Genomic DNA, 22,835 nt, shown 5'->3' on the forward strand with positions numbered 1-22,835 from the left:
CCATACCATCATATGGATGTAATAATTTACCTATTTTCTCACTGGTACATTGTTTATTTCTAAGTTTTTGCTGTTACTATTACATTAAAAAAAATCTCTGCTTTTTCTTTTGCTGTATTGAAAGGTATAAGGAATTTTAATTTAATATATTGTTAATGGGTTTATAATTGATTTCTTTTTTTAGAGGGTAATTTGGCATTACCTGGTGCATCTCCTAGATAGTATTAATCTTAAAGAAAAAACTTCCAATATGGCAAGGAAAATATACCACACTGTCATTTTAATATTACCTTAATTGTTAGATCAGCTTTATTCATTAAATCAAAACTCCTTTTGGAATATTTACAATATGCAAGACCTCTTTTAAGTGCTTTTATTAGGCTAGCTTATCAGATGGGAATAGTGTGGCAAGTAAAACAAACAGGATCCCTATTCTCATGGGATTTATATTCCGGGGAAACAAGGAATAGACAATAAAAAAACAGGTAAACAGATAATAAAAAAATCACAAAAACATGTGTCAGATATTTTTAAACTTCCTGAGTCACAATTAAATAGGGAATGGAAGATAGAGAGTGGAGAGTGCCTTGGGGAGCATAATGTTTTATATAGGGTAGCTATAGAAGGTTTTTCTGACTAGATTACATTAAAATAGAGATCCGAGGGGTACCTGGGGGCCTCAGTTGGTCGAGCAGCTGCCTTTGGCTCAGATCATTATCCTGGATACCAGGGATCGAGTAACGCATAAGGGCTCCCTGCTTGCGGGAGTCTGCTTCTCCCTCTGACTGTCCCCCTTTCATGCTCTTTTTCTCTCTTTCAAATAAATAAATAAAATCTTAAAAAAAATAAAGACCTGAAGGAAGTGAGGTTAGTCATGTGGGTATCTGTAGGCAATAGTGTTTCAAGCAGAGGAAACAGCAAGTGAAAATCAATTTGGCAGAAACATCTTGGCACGGTCAATTTCTTGGTCATTTGTTATTTCTTCTGTGAGTTATTTATTCATACATTTTCTTGATGTTCCCACAGGGTTATTACGTCTCCTAGTTAATAAACAGGAATTCAGTATATTAAGGATAGTCATCCTTTGCCTTTTACGTATATTTTTCTAGTTCGTTTTTTACAGATACTCCATGCATGGTGTTTCTGATTTTCTTCTTATAAACAGGAGTTTTAAAGATCTTGTCTAGTGGAATGAGATTTTCCTGAATAGGTCATTTTCATTTTTCCTATGAAAATAAAGTTCATAATCATTACAGATCAATTGCCTTCAACTGCTTTCTTATTTTTCCTATTGTGGTCGACATACTATATTATATTAATTTCAGGTGTACAATATAGTGATTCAACATTTATTTACACGATGAAGTGATCACTACAATAAACATAGTTACCATCTGTCACCGTACAAAGTTGTTATAATATCATTAACCATATTCCCTATGCTGTCCATTAAATCCTCATTTCTTATTTAAAACTAAAAGTTTGTACCTTTAACCCCCTTCACCAATTTTGCCAATCCCTCCTTCCCTTCTGTCAAAAGCCAGATTTTTCTCTATATTTGTGTTTGTGCTGTGTTTTGGTTTTTGCTTTTTTTCAGTTTCCACACATAAGTGAGATCACACAGTGTTTGTCTTTCTCTGTCTGCCTTATTTCACTTAGCAAAATACCCATTAGGTTCATCCATGTTGTTGCAAATAATAAATTTATTCTCCATTGTGACTGAGTAATATTCCATTCTATGTGTGTGTATCCATGTGTGTATGTGTAAATATATATATCATCTTTTTTATCCATTCATCTATCAATGACTACTTAGTTTGCTTCAATATCATGGCTATTATAATAATACTGCAATAAACATAGGGGTGAATATATCTTTTTGAATTAGTTTTTTCATTTTCTTTGGATAAATACTCAGAAGTGGGATTGCTGAATTGTATGGTGGTTGTTTTTGAATTTTTGAAGAAACTTCATACTGTTTTCCATAGTAGCAGGACCATTTTGTATTCAGACCAACAGGGCAGAGGGTTCCTTTTTCTTCACATCCTCGCCAATACTTGTTGTTTCTTATCTTTTTGATAGAAGATATTCTCACTGGCATAGAATAATGTCTCATTGTGGTTTTGATTTTGCATTTCTCTATTAGTGAGTTGAGGATCTTTTCATGCATTGTATATCTGTGTCTTCTTTGTAGATATGTCTGTCCAGGTATTCTGCCCATTTTTCAATTGACTTTTTTTTCATATTGAGTTTTGTGTGTATTTAAATATTATGGGTATTAACCCCTTATTAGATATCATTTGCAAATATCTTTTCCTGTTCAGTAGGTTGTCTTTTCATTTGCAAATGAAAGGTTTCATTGTAAAATGGCCTTTTGTTTGATGTAATCTCATTTGTTTATTTGTGTGTGTGTGTTTAAAGATTTTATTTATTTATTTGACAGACAGAGATCACAAGTAAGCAGAGAGGCAGGCAGAGAGAGAGGAGGAAGCAGGCTCCCCGCTGAGCAGAGAGCCAGGATGCGGAGCTCCATCCCAGGACCCTGGGATCATGACCTGAGCCAAAAGCAAGGCTTTAACCCACTGAGACACCCAGGTGCCCCGCTGTGTGCTTTTTAAACTTTTTAAAATTTTTTCAGTGTTCCAAGATTCATTGTTTATGCATCACACCCAGCGCTCCATTTATTTGTGTTTTTGTTGTATTAGCCCGAGAAGACAGATCCCCTGAAATACTGTTAAGAGTGATATCCAAGATCTTACTGTCTATGATTTCTTCCAGGAGTTTTATGGTTTCCAGTCTTACATTTAAGTATTTGATCCATTTCGACTTTATTTTTATATATGGTATAAGGAAGTAGTACAGTTCCATCCTTTTGCATGTAGTTGTCCTGTTTTCCCAACATCATTTATGGAAAGACTGTCTTTTCCCCCATTACATATTCTTGCCTCCTTCATCATAGATTAATGGACCATAAAAAGTGGGATTATTTCTGAACTCTGTATTCTGTTCCATTAATCTAAGTGTCTGTTTCTGTGCCAGGATCATACTGCTTTGTAGCTTTGTAGTGCAGTTTGAAATTAGACAGCATGATACCTCCTGCTTTCTTTTTTTTTTTTTTAAGATTTTATTTATTTATTTGACAGAGAGATCACAAGTAGACAGAGAGGCAGGCAGAGAGAGAGGGGAAAGCAGGCTCCCTGCCGAGCAGAGAGCCCGATGTGGGACTCGATCCCAGGACCCTGAGATCATGACCTGGGCCGTAAGCAGTGGCTTAACCCACTGAGCCACCCAGGCGCCCCACCACCTGTTTTCTTATTCCTCAAGATTGTTTTGGATATTCTAGGTCTTTATGGCCTGATACAAATTTTAGGGTATTTTGTTCCAGTTCTATGAAAAATGTCATTGTTTTTTTTTTCCATGGGGATTTCTTTGAATCTGTAGATTCAATGGGTAGTATAGTTATCTTAACAATATATTTTTGGACATGATTTGCATTTCTGTCTTCTTCAATTTCTTTCATCAACATCTTATAGTTCAGAGCGCCAGTCTTTCATCTTTTGGTTAAATTTATTTCTAGGTTAATTTTATTCTCTTTGATGCAATTATTAAAGAAATTTTCTTAATTACTCCATCTTATGGTTCACTATTAATGTAGAAATATGATAGATGTCTGTATATTAATTTTGTGTTATGCAGCTTTACCTCAATTCATGTATTAATTCTATTAGTTTTCTAGTGGAATCTTTAGAATTTTCCATATGTAGTATCATGTCTGCAAATAGAGTTTTACTTCTTTCCCAATTCAGATACCTTTTATTTCTTTTTCTTGTCTGATTTCTATGGCTAGGATTTCCAGTAGTATGTTGAATAAAAATGTCCAAATAAACATCCTCATCTTGTTCCTTATCTTAGAGATAAGATACTCACTGTTGAGTATGATGTTAGCTGTGAATCTGTCATTTATGGTCCTTATTATGTTGAGGTATGTTCCTTCTATACTAACTTTGTTGAGGTTTTTATCACACATGGATGTTGAAATTTACCAAATGCTTTTTCTGCATCTATTAAGATAATAATTTTTATCCATCTTTTTGTTAATGTGTTGTAGTGTATTGATTGATTTGTAACTACTGAACCATCCTTTCATCCCTGGAACAAGTCCCGCTTGATCATGGTGTATGATCATTTTAATGTTTGTTGTTTTTTTTTTAAAGATTTTATTTATTTATTTGACAGAGAGAGAGATCACAAGTAGGCAGAGAGGCAGGCAGAGAGAGAGGAGGAAGCAGGCTCCCCGCAGAGCAGAGAGCCCGATGCGGGGCTCGATCCCAGGACCCTGAGATCATGACCTGAGCCGAAGGCAGCGGCCTAATCCACTGAGCCACCCAGGCGCCCCTAATGTTTGTTTAATTAGGCTTTCTAACATCTTTTCTTTTAATTTAAATTCAATTAACCAAGATATCATTAACTTTTGATATAATGTCCAATGACTCATTAGTTGAGTTTATCACCCAGTGCTTATGATACCATATGCACTCTTTGATACCCATCACCCAGTTACCCTGTTCCCCAATACACTTCCCTTTCTGCAACTCTCAGTTTGTTTCCCAGTGTCAAGAGAGTCTCATATGGTTTGACTCCCTCTCTGATTTCTTCCCATTCAGTTCCTCCACCACTATTGTCATCTGCATTATTCTTTGTGTTCCACATATGAATGAAACCATACAATAATTGTTTCTCTGGTTGACTTATTTCACTTAGCATAATCCCCTCCATTTCCACCAATGTCAATGCAAATTCATCCTTTCTGATGGGCTGAGGAATATTCCATTTTACATATGAACCACATGTTCTTTATCCATTCATTTGTTGAAAAATATCTGATCTCATTACAACAGACACATGAAAGAATGTTCCACATCACTTGCCGTCAGGGAATTACAAATCAAAACAACAATGAGATATCACCTTACACCAATAAGAATGGCTAAAATTAACAAGACAGGGAACAACAACTGTTGCCCAGGATGTGCAGAAAGGGAAACCCTCTTACACTGTTGGTGGGAATGCAAGCTGGTACATCCATTCTGGAAAATCTGTATGGAGGTTTGCCAAGACATTAAAAATAGAGCTATCCTATGACTCAGCAATTGCACTACTGGGTATTTACCCCAAAGATACAAACATAGTGAAAATAAAGGACAGAGGCACCCCAATGTTCATAACAGCAATGTCAACAATGGCTTTCCAAATTTTGTTAAGGATTTTTGAATCCATGTTCATCAGAGATACTGACCTGTAATTTTCTTTTCTTTTCTTTTTTTGTGGTGTCTTTTCCTGGTTTTGGTATCACAGTAATACTGCCCTTATAGGATGCACTCAGAAGCATTCCTTTCTCTTCAACTTTTGAAATAGTTTGAGAAGAATAGGTATTACTACTTGTTTAAATGGTTGGTAGAATTTACCCATGAAGTCATCTTATTCTGGGCTTTTGTTTGTTGAGAGTATTTTGATTACTGATTCAATTTCTTTTTTTTTTTTCATTATTAGGAATTTGACTGTTCAGATTTTCTATTTCTTCTTTATTCAACATTGGAAATCTATCCATTTCTTTTAGGTTCTCCCCTTTGTTAACATACAATTGTTCATGATAGTCTTATGATCCTATTTCTGTGACATCAGTTGTAATTTCTCCTGTTTTATTTATAATTTTATTGATTTGGGACTTCTTTCCTTTTTTCTTGATGAGTTTGGCTGAAGATTTATCAATTTTATTTATCTTTACAAAGAACTGACTCTTAGTTTCATTGATTTTTTTCTCATTTTTGTTTCTATTTTATTTATTTTTGCTGTTAGTATTTACTCCCTTCTAGTAACTTTGGACTTTGTTAATTTTATAGTTCCTTTAGATATAAGGTTAGATTGTTTGAGATTTTTCTTATATTGAGGTAAGTGTATATTGCTATAAACTCTCCTCTTAAAACTGCTTTTGCTTCCTTCAATAAATTTTGGATTATTATGTTTCCATATCCATTTGAAGACAGTTTTTAAATTTCTTCTTTGATTTACTTCTTGACTCATTAGTTGTTTAATATCATGTTGTTTGGGTTCCATGTGCAGTTTTAAAGCCAAATGACCAATTCTTCTGCCCATACATGCTTGGGAAGCCTGAATGAAAATGTCAAGCACACATCACACTATTTTGCCAACTGTCTGTATATGGCCATTGCATCTGTTCTATTTCCAAACAACTGCAGTATGTTTGGAATATTATGGGGTACTTAATAATCTTTTGTAAGAATATTGAGTGGCAAATGTTTTATAAAACTAAGCATACAGACTTTTAGTCATTCAGTTTCATTAAATGAAACACTGAGTTTTTTTTTAAATTTTTTAAGGATTTTATTTATTTATTTGACAGAGAGAAACCACAAGTAGGCAGAGAAGTAGGCAGAGAGAGAGAGGAGGAAGCAGGCTCCCTGCCGAGCAGAGAGCCTGATGTGGGACTCGATCCCAGGACCCTGAGATCATGACCTGAGCCGAAGGCAGAGGCTTAACCCACTGAGCCACCCAGGCGCCCCGAAACACTGAGTTTTGCCTCTCAAAGAATTAAGGGATTTTTGTGACAGCAAACCTCAAGTTTATAAGTTTTTGTAGTTTTTTTCTTGAATAAGGACTTTTAACTTGCTTTTGTTCCATTTATTCTCACTGATTTCTTATTTCCTCCGAAGTAGGAAGATATTGTTGTTCTTCCTATCAAGAACAGTATCAAAAGCAGAATGTTTTATAAACATACTATCTGACCGCATGCTTCTGAAATCAGGAAACTGAATAAATCACTACTACTTTTTAAGAGTTGGGTGACTAAACAGCATAATTATGTTCTCCATGTACTACCATAAAGTGTGATGTCTTATTAATTAACAATCATCACAAAAAGTACATCAGCTCTAAGGAAAAATAAAAGGACTTCATTATCTTGAGTAAATTTCCAAACCATAAAGAAGATATCTAACTGGTGTGGTTAGAAAATAAAACCCAAATTGATATTCAAATATTAGCATACATAAAGTGATTTCTTTCTGAAAGGTCAAATTTGAGGGGATGGTAAAAATATGGGAGACATGTAGAGAACACACTTCCAAGCAGCCTTCACTCTTTTTATGACCCTACAAAATCCTTGGAGGAGTATGTCATTCCAGCCTAAATAACGAGAACATAAAAATATTCTCCTTTGCCCTAACCTTTAGAGAACTACAGAACCAAGTTTATGGTTCTCTCAGAAATCCATGATTCACTTGGATGAATCAGTAGCCAACACAAACTGTCAAATTTTCTGAACCACACTGGGACAGAGTAGTTCACATTTCAGAGCTCCATCTGAGAAACTTTGTTTTACTAAATTCATCCTGGGTCCAGTTGGATGTTTTTGTATGTTTCCCATCATCAGGTTCTTATTTACCACTTTGCCCTAAGTTTTTCCTGGGTGCTATTCTTTTCTCCATGCACTCCAGCAAGACTGACAAAAACATCACAGCATAAGTTGTATCCTTGTTTTATTTCCCTCTCAACATTCTAATTATTTAGTTTTAATTATTTAATTCTGTCTTACATAACTCTGGAACCATTGGGTGGTCAAGATAATGGAGAACCTAGGAAGGAGTGAAAGAATATATATAATACAGAACAAGGAAATTATCCTTCCAACGTTATGCCTTCTGCTAATGGCTGTTATCCATACAAAAGAGAAATTTTTCTTGAGGGAATAGGAAGGCAACTCTGTGGTGTGACTTATTGCTACAGAATTCTCTCCCAGTGGATCAGGCCAAAGCTATATATTACCTGAAAACACATCCTTGCTCAGCTCTGTATGCCTTGTTATCCTGCTTTCCTTTACTGGTTCTTCCTGAAGAATCCCTACGTGTATCCCATGTACCCCAATCCCTGCCTCAGGCACTGTTTCTAAGCGACCTGAGAAGAATTAATGTCTAAAAATGGATTATTAGAAATTTTACTATGTGTTGTGTGACTTACTATAATTCCAATTTTTTTGGTATTAGCATTTTATTTGTTTTGAATATATCACTACACTTAAGGACAAAAGACCTAGATTATTCATATTACAATGAAATTCTCTGAGTTTAATCAAAAGTAACTTACCTCCTCTTTAGATCTTCTTACATGACATTCCTTAGCTCTAGGACAATTTTCAAACAATTTTTTATATAGGAAACTCTAATTTATCCTCTGTTTATATTCTTTCAAGAAACCCTCCCAGATTATCCCTCCCATGCCATCCTAAACTTATGTTATGTATATTCCTGTAACACTTCATACACCTTCTGTTCATGATTATCAACTCAAGAATTATATGGACTAAATCTATATTGATCATTTCAAAACCCCCAGAATCTGGCATAGTACCTAACATATAATAGGATTGTAACTTTAAATTAAAAATGAGTGAATGTGTGAATGCTAACAAAATGCAAGATATGTTGAGTGTTATGTTTATTATGTGATACTTAGAATAGCCTTGGACATAATATGGGCTTAGGGCAATTTTTCTCACCAGGTGGACAATTGTACTTCATCCCATATGTAGCTCCCACCAATTCCTTTTCTGCCACCTTTCCAAAATAGTGTTTCAGATGGGGAAGGGTGTTCCATATTGCATTTAGAAAGAACTTGAATTATGACCATTAAACTCTAAGATATTTAATGGAAGGGACTGTGTCTTGTTTATCTCTTTCCAAAACTCTGTCACAATGCAATGCAAACAGAAAATGTTTAGGAAGTATTAAATAGGCAAATAATCCTAGTTCCCTGGAACATAGTCTAGTGCCATATGAACTCATTAAAATATACTTTTGGGGGCACCTGGATGACTCAATTGGTTAAGTGGCTGCCTTTGGCTCAGGTCATGATCCCAGAGTCCTGGGATCAACCCCCACATCAGACTCCCTACTTAGGGGAGAGCCTGCTTCTCCCACTACCTCTGCTTCTTGCTCTGTCTACTTGTACTCTCTATATCCATGTCAAATAAATAAAACCTTAAAAAACCCTTCTGAATATGATTTTAATATGTACCATTTTCTTTTTTTAAAAATTTTATTTATTTATTTTCAACATAACAGAGTTCATTGTTTCTGCACCACACCCAGTGCCCCATGCATTTGTACCATTTTCATTGCTACTTCTTAATATTGTGTTCACCTTCTTCTAAAATCAACTTACTGTCTTCAATTACCAGTTGCATCCCCATGCTTCCCTATATATTATGCTAATTATATAGCACGCCTTCCCTATTTCCTTTGTGCATCTAAAACCTACACAGTCCACTGAAGTCCTCAGTTGATTCACGAGGCTTTCTTTCCCAGACTCTTCCAGCTCTTGTTGACCTTCTTTGGATTTCATAAAACTAAAAACCACAAAAATGTCATTTCCTCTAGGGCAAAAGCTCTCTCTTAGACACTGGGAATGCAGAGATAAATAACACCATGTCCAGAACAAAATTGGCATATAATAAATGTTTTATGGATTTTTTAAACAAGTCAGTATAGCGGAGTTGTGGAGGAACTAAAAATTCTTTCATCACTTTCTGTAGTCCAGAGCTAAATTTAATATTAAACAATGAATCTTGGAACACTGAAAAAATAAAATAAAATTTAAAAACAGAAAAAAGAAAAGCAGATTGGGACCAGGAGCTTTCAGTGGCAGTTACTGTAAGGAAATTTACAAATTTACAAATTTGCCTAATGCACCAAGAAGGTTAATATATTTTTTCCTTTTTAAAAAATTATTTGAATTCCAGTTAGTTAAGATACAGTGCAATATTATTTTCAGGTGTACAGTATAGTGATTCAACACTTACATACAACACTCAGTGCTCATCACAAGTGCGCTCCACAGTAGCTGCACTAATTTGCATTGTCACCAACAGTGCACGAGGTTTCCCCTTCTATATATCCTCACCAACACTTGTGACTTCTTGTGTTTTATTATTTTAGCAATTCTGACAGGAGTAAAGTTATATCTCATTGTTTTAATTTGCATTTTCCTGGAGATTAGTAGTTTTAAGCATCATTTCATGTGTCCATTGGTCATCTGTATGACTTACTAGAAAAATGTCTGTTTAGGCCCTCTGCCCATTTTTATTTATTTTTTAAAAGATTTATTTATTTATTTGACAGACAGAAATCACAAGTAGGCAGAGAGGCAGGTGGGGGAGGGAGGCAGGCTCCCTGCTGAGCAGAGAGCCTGATGTGGGGCTCTATCCCTGGACCCTGAGATCATGAAGGCAGAGGCTTAAACCACTGAGCCACCCAGGCACACCCCTCTGCCCATTTTTAATCAGATTATTTGGTTTTGGGGTGTTGAGTTGAATACATTCCTTATATGTTTTGGATATTAACCCGTTATTATATATATATCATTTGCAAATATCTTCTTCCATTCAGTAGGTTGCACTTTTGTTTTGATGAGGGTTTCCTCACTATGCAAAAGCTTTTTATTTGCTATAGTCCCAATTGTTTAATTTTGTTTTTGTTTCCCTTGTTAAAGGGGATATATCCAGAAAAATATTTATACAGCTGATTATACTGTTGATGTTAAATGACTGTCCATGTTTTCTCCTAGGGGTTTCATGGTTTCAGGATTCACATTTATGTCTTTAATACATTTTGAGTTTATTTCTGTGTATGGCATAAGAAAGGGATCCAGTTTCCTTCTTTTGCATGTAGCTGCTCAGTTTTCACAACACCATCTATTGAAGAGAAAATCTTTTCCCTATTGTACATTCTAGCATCCTTTGTCATAAATTAGTTGACTGAAGAAGGGTGCATTTATTTCTGAGCTCTCTATTCTGTTCCACTTATCTATGTTCCTATTTTTGTGCTAGTGTCATACTCTTTTGATTAGTACAGTTTTGTAGTATAGCTTGAAATCTGGGATTGTGATTCCTCCAGCCTTCTTCTTTTATCTAACGATTGCTTTTGTTACTTGGGATCTTTTGTCATGCCATACAAATTTTAGGAGAATTTGTTCTAGTTCTGTGAAAGTGTTGGTATTTTGATAAGTACTGCATTAAATCTTGGATTGCATTCGGTAATATGGACATTTTAACAATCATTTTATTTCATGAACATGGAATATATTTCCATTTTTTTGCATCATCTTCAATTTCTTTAATCAATATTTTATAGCATTCAGACTATAGATGTTTTACTTTTTAGTTTAGTTTATTCTTAGGTATCTTATGATTTTTGGTGCAACTGTAAATGAGATTCTTTCTTAATTTCTATTTCTGCTACTTCATTATTAATGTATAGAAATGCAATACATTTCTCTATTTAATTTTGTATCCTGCAACTTTACTGAATTTATTGATCAGTTCTAGACATGTTTTGTGTGTGTGGAAGTTTTACAGTTTTCTATATATAGTGCCATATAATTTGCAAATAGTAAAATTTTACTTCTTCCTTAACAAAATCGGTGTGTTCTATTTCTTTTCTCAAGTGACTGCTATAACTAGATCTTCCAGTACTAGTTGAGTAAATGTGGTAAAAGTGGACATTCTTTTCTTGTTCCTGATCATAGAATAAAATCACTCAGTTTTTCACCACTGAGTATGATGTTTGCTGTGGGTTTTTCATATATGTCCTTTATTATGTTGAAGTGAGGTGCTCGCTTCGGCAGCACATATATTATGTTGAAATGAGGAAACACTTATCCATCGTGGCTCAGTGGGTTGAAGCCTCTGCCTTCGGCTCGGGCCATGATCCCAGGGTCCTGGGATCGAGCCCCGCATCGGGCTCTCTGCTCGGCGGGGAGCCTGCTTCTTCCTCTCTCTGCCTGCCTCTCTGCCTGCTTGTGATCTCTCTCTCTGTCAAATAAATAAATAAAATCTTTAAAAAAAATTATTATCTTTTAATGTGAGAAAGCAACAGGATATTTAAAAAATGCTAACTAGTCCTTTTGACTTTCATGTGTATTTTAAGGGGGCGGGAATCTTCCATGTGCTTTGTTGTAAAAAAAAAATCAAGTAGTTTTGCCCTAAGATACTCTCTATCTCATACCCTCATATTAGCAATTTTTGGGGAAAATCTTTTTTTTTAAGATTTTATTTATTTATTTGACAGAGAGAGAGAGAGAACACAAGTAGGCAGAGAGGCAGGTAGAGAGAGAGAGGAGGAAGCAGGCTCCCTGATGAGCAGAGAGCCCGATGTGGGGGCTCGATCCCAGGACCCCGGGATCATGATCTGAGCCAAAGGCAGAGGCTTAACCCACTGAGCCACCCAGGCGCCCCTCTGGGAAAATCTTCAAAGATGTTATACCTTTATAAAAGATGGTTTCATTTTACTTTTATCATAGCTAGTAATTTTACTCTAAAAATAATCATAGGATGTTAGATTTAAAAGGAGATTTTCAGATCCTCTTATCCAAATCACTGAGGAAATAGAGGAAATAGAGGCCCAAGAAGTTACCTGATGAAGTCAAAAGTATAACTGATTGTTGAGGCAATCAGACAACAAAAAGAAATAAAAGGCATTCAAATTGTCAAGGAAGTCAAATTCTTTCTTTTTGCATGATACTTTACATAGAAAACATGATACTTTACATAGAAAACCCAAAAGACCACATACAAATTATTAGAACTCATATAGCAATTCAGTGATGTGGCAGGATGTAAAATCAATGCACAGATCAGATGCATTTCTATGCAATGTGACTGAAGAAAGAAATTAAGGAATTGATTCCATTTGGATAGCACCAAAACCAGGACCTAGGAATAATCCTAACCAAAGAGGTAAAGGATCTATACTCTAGAATCTACAGAACACTTATGAAAGTAATTGAGGAAGACACACAGAAATGGGAAAACATTCCATGCTCATGGATTGGAAGAATAAACATTGTGAAAATGTCTATGTTGCCCAGAACAACCTATACTTCAAAGCAATCCCTATCAAAATACCATGGACATTTTTCACAGAGCTGGAATACCAAATCTTAAAATTTGTATGAAACCAGAAAAGACCTCAAATTCGAAGGGGAATATTGAAAAAGGAAACCAAAGCCGGGGATATCACAATGTCTAACTTCAAATTATATTATAAAGATGTGATCATTAAGATAGCAAGCTATCTGCACAAAAACAGACACATAGCTCAACAGAACAGCATAGAGAACCCAGAAACAGACTCACAACTAATTTTTGACAAATCAGGAAAGAATATCCAATGGAAAAAATACAGCCTCTTCCATAAATGGTGCTGGGAAAAATCGACAGTCACACGCAGAAGAATGAAATGACTATTGTCTTGCACCATACCCAAGGATAAACTCAAAATAGATGAAATACCTGAATGTGAGAAGGAATTTGTTAAAGTCCTAGAGGAGAACATAGGCCATTGAAATTTTTGACATTGATCACATCTTTGTAGTGTGATCTTTGATACTGGTCACAGCAACCTCTTTCAAGACATGTCTCTAAAGGCAAGAGAAACAAAATAAAAAATGAACTTTAAGGACTTCATCAAAATAAAAATTTCTGTACAGCAAAGGAAACAGTAAACAAAACTAAGAGGTAGCCCATGGAATGGGAGAAGTTATTTGCAAATGACATTACAGATAAAGGGCTTGTATGAAAGATCTATAAAGAGTTTCTCAAATTCAACACTGCAAAAATAAATAATATATTTAAGAAATGGGCAGAAGACATGAATAGACACTTCTCCAAAGAAGACATACAAATGGCTAAAAGTCACATGGAAAAAAAATGTTCAACATCGCTAACCTTCAGGGAAATACAAATCAAAACCACAATAAGATACAACCGTAAGCAGTTAGAATGGCAAAAGAGAATAAGACAGGAAACAACAAGTGTTTGTGGGGATGTGGAGAAAGGGGAACTCTCTTACACTGTTGGTGGGAATGCAAGCTGGGACAGCCACTCTGGAAAACAGTATGGAGTTTCCTCAGGACATTGAAAATAGAGCTACACTATGACCCAGTAATTGCACTACTAGGTATTACCCCAAAGTTACAGATATAGTGAAAAGAAGGGGTATATGCACCCCAATGTTCATAGCAGCAATATCCGCAATAACCAAACTAATGGAAGGATCCAAGATGCCCTTCAACAGATGAATGGATAAAAAAGATGTGGTTCATATATACCATGGAATATTCCTCAGCCATCAGAAATGATGAATGCCTACCATTTACATCAACATGGATGGAACTGAAGGGGATTATGCTAAGTGAAATAAGTCAAGCAGAGAAAGACAATTATCATGTGTTTCACTCATATGGAACATAAGGAATAGTGCAGAGGATCACATGGGAAGGAAGGGAAAACAGAAAGAGAAGAAATCAGAGAGGGAGACAAGCCATGAGAGACTCTGGTTCTGGGAACCAAACTGATGGTTACAGAAGGAATGGGCGGTGGGAAGGGTGGTGATGGGTGATGGGTATCAAGGAGGGCACATGTGATGAAAAAAATTAAATATCTCCAATTTTTAAAAAAGTTGAAAACTTTGAAGACAACAAATGAATAAATAAGCAAAAATATAACTGACTCCTTTCATAGCCATTTGCCCACTTCGCAAAGCACAAAACACATATTCAAGACCCTGAGAATCTGCCTTCAGATTCCATTTGAGTAGAAAAATAAAGTTCATTGAATGAAAGATTATTTATTAGTTTTCATAAATAAATTTGATACAGTCATATATACACGCATGTAGAGATATATATACATACACGTACATATATATATATATATACATACATACACATGTGCACACTTGTAGGCATGTACACATCTTTTCTTTTTTTAAGTTTTTTTAAATTTATTTATTTAATTTCAGCGTAACAGTACTCATTGTTTTTGCACCACACCCAGTGCTCCATGCAATACGTGCCCTCTCTATTACCCTCCACCTGGTTCCCCAACCTCCCACCCCCCGCCCCTTCAAAACCCTCAGGTGGTTTTTCAGAGTCCATAGTCTCTCATGGTTCATCTCCCCTTCCAATTTCCCACAACTCCCTTCTCTCCATCTCCCCTTGTCCTCCATGTTCTTTGTTATGCTCCACAAATAAGTGAAACCATATGATACTTGACTCTCTCTGCTTGACTTATTTCACTCAACATAATCTTCCAGTCCCATCCATGTTGCTACAAAAGTTGGGTATTCATCCTTTCTGATGGAGGCATAATACTCCATTGTGTATATGGACCACATCTTCCTTACCCATTCGTCCATTGAAGGGCATCTTGGTTCATTCCACAGTTTGGCGACCGTGGCCATTGCTGCAATAAACATTGGGGTACAGAAGGCTCTTCTTTTCACTACATCTGTATCTTTGGGGTAAATACCCAGCAGTGCAATTGCAGGGTCATAGGGAAGCTCTATTTTTAATTTCTTGAGGAATCTCCACAATGTTCTCCAGAGTGGCTGCACTAACTTGCATTCCCACCAACAGTGTAAGAGGGTTCCCCTTTCTCCACAACCTCTCCAACACACGTTGTTTCCTGTCTTGACGTCTTTTCTTTTTTAACATAGATTTCTTCCATTTCAATGCCAGTAAGATATCACACACCCACTAATTGACAAAGATGAGATTAAAAAAAAAAAAAGGCTTGGGACAAGATGTAGAAAAAAAAACAAAATTATTGGAAGATCTAGAAAAGAAGGAGGAAATTAAATGAAGAGAAGGTAATAAAGCAAGAAGATGACTTCCAAAGATTTTGTTCTCTGCTCAGAAAATGCTAGTAGATGCCATTAAGTTGTAAATTTGGTCAAATTACATTTTTTAGGGATCCATTCATTTGATGTTCCATTTTGTAGTTTGGCAAAATGACCTCTTTTCAAAGGTCAAAAAAAAAAAAGGCTTGGGACAAGATGTAGAAAAAAAAAACAAAATTATTGGAAGATCTAGAAAAGAAGGAGGAAATTAAATGAAGAGAAGGTAATAAAGCAAGAAGATGACTTCCAAAGATTTTGTTCTCTGCTCAGAAAATGCTAGTAGATGCCATTAAGTTGTAAATTTGGTCAAATTACATTTTTTAGGGATCCATTCATTTGATGTTCCATTTTGTAGTTTGGCAAAATGACCTCTTTTCAAAGGTCATTTCAAGTACTCTTCAAAAAGTACTCTTCAAAAAAATGACCTAAAGTGCTCTTCAGTATAGAATATGGTCCAAATCTTGCCATTTGCGACGATGTGGATGGAACTAGAGCGTATCATGCTTAGTGAAATAAGTCAATCGGAGAAAGACAACTATCATATGATCTCCCTGATATGAGGACATGGAGAAGCAACATGGGGGGGGTAGGGGGATAGGAGAAGAATAAATGAAACAAGATGGGATTGGGAGGGAGACAAACCATAAATGACTCTTAATCTCACAAAACAAACTGGGGGTTGCTGGGGGGAGGTGGGATTGGGAGAGGGGGAGCGGGCTATGGACATTGGGGAGGGGAGGCGAACCATAAGAGACTATGGACTCTGAAAAACAACCTGAGGGTTTTGAAGGATCAGGGGTGGGAGGTTGGGGGAACAGGTGGTGGGTAATGGGGAGGGCACGTTTTGCATGGAGCACTGGGTGTTGTGCAAAAAGAATGAATACTGTTACGCTGAAAAAATAAATAAAATGGAAAAAAAAAAGAATATGGTCCAGTAAAAGAATGCATCACAAATATACACAGATTAAACATATATGTTGAATGATACATCAGTTTTCTCTATATCTTGATTTTAGGAGAAAGCTTTTTGTAGGTGGTTTGGTGAATTGTGTTAGGGATTGTTTTCTTCACAGGTTCAAGGTAAGGATGCAAGGGGTTCTTTCCCACTGTTGTTAAAATGTTTGAAAACTCAAAATATAAGCTAACAACAATTTCTGCTATTAAAGAACATGAAATGATGACTAGGAACTTGTTGATCATCACTTTGCCTCTCTCTAGCCTCATTTCCTCCCACATGTTTTCCTCTCATCCAGTCATACGAAGGCAGCATAAACATCCCCAATACTATCATTTGTACAAAGTCTCTGTGGTCTCAAAACTCTCACTAATTTTATGGACTATATCATTATATGGATACATTTTAATTATGGTCTTTGCATCTACATTAGTGAATAAATAAGAAACAAGCAAGTAAGAAGTTTAGAAATAAATGTCAGGAAAGGATGTTGTATTTTGTCAAGTGCATTTGCTGAATCTATTGACAGGATCACTTATCATTTATTTTATTAATATGGGGTATCACATTGATTGACTTGACAATACTGGGCCACACTAAATCCCAGGAGTAAATCTCACTTGACTGTGATGAATAAATCTTTTAATGTACTGTTGAATTTAAGTTTCTAGCATTTTATTGGGGTTTTTTTTTTGAGAATTTTTGCATCTATGTTCATCAGAATTTCATGGCCTATAATTTCCCTTTTCAGTGAGGTCTTTGTCTAATTTTAGAATCAAGGTATTGTTGGCTTCAGAACATATCTCAACATCATGAAGGTCATATACTAAAGACCATTGACAATATCATCCTTAATGGGGAAAAACTGAGAGACTTTTTCCTATAGTTGAACAAAACAAGGATTTCCACTCTCACCACTACCATGTAATATAGTGCTGGAAGTTTTAGCCTCAGGAATCAGGCAACAAAAAGAAATAAAAGGCATCCAAATTGGCAGTGAAGAAGTCAAACTTTCACTATTTGCAGAAAACATGATACTATACATAGATAACATGAAAGTCTCTAACAAAATTGCTGAAACTCCTACATGGATCCAGCAAAGCTGCCAGATATAAAATCAATGTTCAGAAATCTGCTGCATTTCCACACACCAATAATGAAGCATCAGATAAAAAGAAATCAAGGAGTCAATCTCTTTTGCAATTGCACCAAAACTGGTAAGATTCCTAGGAATAAATCTAGTTAGAGGAGTAAAAGGTCTATACTCTGAAAACATGAAAGAAATTGAAGACACAAGGAGATGGAAAAGCATTCCATGCTCATGGATCAGAAGAACAAACATTATTAAAATGTCTGTACTACCCAAAGCAATCTACACATTTAATGCAATCTCCACCAGAATATCACCAGAATTTTTCACAGAGCTAGAGAAAGCAATCCTAAAATTTGTGTGGAATCACAAAAGACCCAGAATAGCCAAAGCAACTTTGAGAAAGGAAAAGCAAAACTTCAGGTATCACAATTCCAGACTTCAAGCTATATTATAAAGTTGTTGTTGTCAAGACACTATTGTACCGGCACAAAAACAGATACATAGATCAATGGAACAAAATAGAGAACCTAGAAAGGACCCGCAACTATATGGTCAACTAATTTTCAACAAAGCAGGGGAAATAATATCCAATGGAAAAAAAAAAAGTCTCTTCAACAAACGGTGTTCAAAAAAATGGACAGCAACATGCAGAAGAATTAAATTGTACCACTTTATTACAACATAGACAAAAATAAATTCAAAATGGATGAAAGACCTAAATATGAGACAGGAATCCATCAAAATCCTAGAGGAGAACAGAGGCAGAAACATTTTTGACCTTGGCCGTAGCAATTTCTTACTAAACACATCATCACAAGCAAGGGAAACAAAAGAAAAATGAACTATCGTATCTTTAGGGTAAATATCCAGTAGTGCAATTGCTGGGTCATAGGGTAGTTCTATTTTCAACATTTTGAGGAACCTCCATGCTGTTTTCCAGAGTGGTTGCACCAGCTTGCATTCCCACCAACAGTGTAGGAGGGTTCCCCTTTCTCCACATCCTCGCCAGCATCTGTCATTTCCTGACTTGTTAATTTTAGCCATTCTGACTGGTGTGAGGTGATATCTCATTGTGGTTTTGATTTGTATTTCCCTGATGCCGAGTGACATGGAGCACTTTTTCATGTGTCTGTTGGCCATCTGGATGTCTTCTTTGCAGAAATGTCTGTTCATGTCCTCTGCCCATTTCTTGATTGGATTGATACCACCTCACACCAGTCAGAATGGCTAAAATTAACAAGTCAGGAAATGACAGATGCTGGCGAGGATGTGGAGAAAGGGGAACCCTCCTACACTGTTGGTGGGAATGCAAGCTGGTGCAACCACTCTGGAAAACAGCATGGAGATTCCTCAAAATGTTGAAAATAGAACTACCCTATTACCCAGCAATTGCACTACTGGGTATTTATCCTAAAGATACAAACGCAGTGATCCGAAAGGGCACGTGTACCCGAATATTTATAGCAGCAATGGCTACAATAGCCAAACTATGGAAAGAACCTAGATGTCCATCAACAGATGAATGGATAAAGAAGAGGTGGTATATATACACAATGGAATACTATGCAGTCATCAAAAGAAATGAAATCTTGCCATTTGCGACGACATGGATGGAACTAGAGGGTATCATGCTTAGTGAAATAAGTCAATCGGAGAAAGACAACTATCATATGATCTCCCTGATATGAGGACATGGAGATGCAACATGAGGGGTTAGGGGGACAGGAGAAGAATAAATGAAACAAGATGGGATTGGGAGGGAGACAAACCATAAATGACTCTTAATCTCACAAAACAAACTGGGGGTTGCTGGGGAGAGGTGGGGTTGGGAGAGGGGGAGGGGGTTATGGACATTGGGGAGGGTATGTGCTACCCTGAGTTCTGTGAAGTGTGTAAACCTGGCGATTCACAGACCTGTACCCCTGGGGATAAAAATACATTATATGTGTATAAAAAAAAATTGGAAGGGGAGGCGAACCATAAGAGACTATGGACTCTGAAAAAAAAAACAGAGGGTTTTGAAGGGTCAGGAGTGGGAGGTTGGCGGAACAGGTGGTGGGTAATAGGGAGGGCACGTATTGCATGGAGCACTGGGTGTTGTGCAAAAACAATGAATACTGTTATGCTGAAAAAATAAATAAATTTAAGTACTGAAAAGAAAAAAAAAACTTTCTTCTGAGCTTCATTCTCCAGAGTTCAAATATACACTACATATCCACGTAAATATAGCTTAGGAACTTCAAACTTATTTCAGCTGAAATAAAATGTCTGGTTCTTCTCTGTCACTACTACCCAAACATGTAAGAAACAATGTTTGTGTTCCATAATCCAGTATATTGTCTCTTTATTTATGAGAGAACCTGAAATATCATTCTTGACTTTTCCCTCTCACTATTGCAGATCACATCTATTCCAAGTCCTGATCCTTCCATTCCTAAAACACTGTTATTAGGCTCTCTACCTCTTGGTGTCATTCTTCAGGCATTGAACAGAGATACATTGTTAAAATAAAAAATTGATAAGTGGATTCTGCTTAAAATCATTCTAAAATTCCTATTGCTCTAAGGAGAAATTTTTAAACATGTCACATGTCTTTTCTCTTGCCCATATGTTCCTTGCTCTCATAATAAAACTGTCTCTTAGTTTTCACATGTATAAAATGGGGATAATACCTTATCGGATTTTTATAAGGATTAACTGAGTAAATATTTATATGGCACTTACAGTTGTTCCTGCCACAGAATAAATGCTATATGAATGCTTATTAAACAAACAGGATGATTAAATAAACTGTTCATCTCTTATTTTATTTTCTCAACAATGTTGACTTCTCTTTAATTCCCTGACTACTTCAAACTTGTTCTTCTCTTAGCACTCTGCGTAATTTATCTACCAGTATTTCTCTTCCCTACCTCATCCTGTTACCAGCACTCATTCGTTGGACCCAGTTTAAAAAGGGAAGCTTCTGTTGACATTCCACCAAACTGAATTAAGTTCCCCTACTACATATTTACAGCACCTTCTACCTTTCCTCTATTGAACTTATTACGATTCTAATTATTTGTGTCATTTCCTTCTCAATGCCATGTCCCTAACTAAATTAGAAGTTCCAGGATACTAGCACTAGGATTGTGTTTGTGTTGTTTATATTCTAACCCCAGCATTTATCACAATGTCTAGCACATGTTACGTTCCTAATAAATATTTAGTAAATGAACAAATGAATTAGTGAATGAAAGATGAAGCCTCCAGCTCTCCATATAACACACTATCCTGTTAACCTTGAGTTTAATACATGCCTTGTAAAAAAATGGAAGTGCAGTCTTGATAGTTTATGAAAGATAGATTGTCAAAGCTGAGCTTTAGACACGCAGTTTGGATGACTCTGCGTATTGTCACCACTTGCTTCAAGATGTCTAAGTGAATATTAACAGACAGTGTTACTCTGTCTTAAAAGATATAGGATAAGTAATGATTTCCCAGGCCAATGATAAATTATTTCCTCAGTCACAAAGAGTTCAAATAAAGTTACTTTTTTTAAATGAAATGCTCTCTTGTTATCAGTGGCTTTAGAATGAGTTGAGCAACTCTTTCAAAAGTGGTAGGTTTGTCTCAGGGCCTTCAACTGGACAAAACTCCTTTTCTACATGTGGGATTTCAGGAAAGCAAGAGAAGGTCATCTCTATAACATCTAGTTATGAGATATGTGTAAGATTAAATTGTAATATGATAAACCAATAAGAAAAGCTTACTTTCCTTTTAACCATTTTATATTAAAAAAATCTCAGTTTCCAAGGAACCATGCAGTTAAATCATAAGCACTGGAGGGGCTTAAAATCTTATTTCTACTTACCCCTAAAAAATCATCTATTTATTTGTATACTTCCTCTTTTGCTCTGAAACCTCTCACCTTGGACTGAGTGATTTTTGAAGGGATCAGCTCAACTGTGAACCAAGATCTCTCCTTGTAACCAGCAAGAGGTATAACCATTTTCATAGCAACAACGTGTTTTGACAATTATGTCCTCTTGGATACCAAGTGTTACCATGAAAAATAATTTACCTTCTTCATGTTAGACACCCTAGGGGGATAAAGTACTCACCTAGAGGAGAAAATTGTTTTTTCCTAATCATTATGAAGTGCCCTCCTGATACTGTGTTATTTTTGCCCTGCTCCATCAGAGAGCTGACTATTATGATTCATTTTTATATTCTTTTCTCCTTTCAGTGTATAGCTAAGGAAAGAATTCAGTGTCAAAATGAAGATTGTCATTTCCACAGAAAATCAATGGAGTAAGAGTCAGATTTAAATCCCTAAAACACAGAGAGTACTTACATTAAAGATAAAAGTGCAAAAAGTGCATTTCCAAAGAGAAACAGAATAAGAATGTATAAACTTGTTCAATGAGGCTGATTTCAACCAAATAGAAACAGCATTAGAATAAGTATTCTGAATGATATTTCTTACAAAGACTCATTTCAACCATTTATAATGACTTTACTAAACTGTACAGCATTAACTTTACAGTTTAATTTGGCATTTAAGGGGCTCTGCAACACTTTGGTGAGAATGAAGAGATGACCTCTTCCAGGATATCCATGAATTCTTTTCAGTCATGAGGGCATCATATTATGTCTTCAAAAATTCAATTTCATAAATTATCCCTTGTGTCTTTCAAGAGTTAATGTGACCGCCCTCTTCCCAAATGACTCACTTCATTTTCATCTACAGTGACAGGTGTGCCATGGATTTGATTGCATCAAAAATAAGCACTAACTCGGGATAAAATGTTTACAGATTTAAAGGCAAGAAAAAATATTAGGCATATATCAAGATGGGCAGGTATAAAAAATACACAAGTGTGTCCTGAGCTATCATGGTTTTCATGGAAGAATTAACTCCAAACAGGTAACGATCTTTGTGGTTTGCTTTATTTTTTTTTTTCTGGGAATAGTGTTATATTAATTGAGAGAACTAAAACAGACCACAAGCTTTCATATGTACAGTTAGTATTTTGGTAATGTTACTTTGCCC

The 22,835-nt window shown here is 35.9% G+C and overlaps 1 pseudogene; it reads right to left on the bottom strand.

Annotated features, from left to right (window-relative positions):
• Nucleotides 1-9,265, bottom strand: part of LOC123948806 — a 41,906-nt pseudogene extending 32,641 nt beyond the window's left edge.
• Between the last annotated feature and the right edge of the window lie 13,570 nt (nt 9,266-22,835).

The sequence above is a fragment of the Meles meles genome, chromosome 8 (genome assembly GCF_922984935.1).
Source record: "Meles meles chromosome 8, mMelMel3.1 paternal haplotype, whole genome shotgun sequence".
Classification (NCBI taxonomy): Eukaryota; Metazoa; Chordata; class Mammalia; order Carnivora; family Mustelidae; genus Meles; species Meles meles.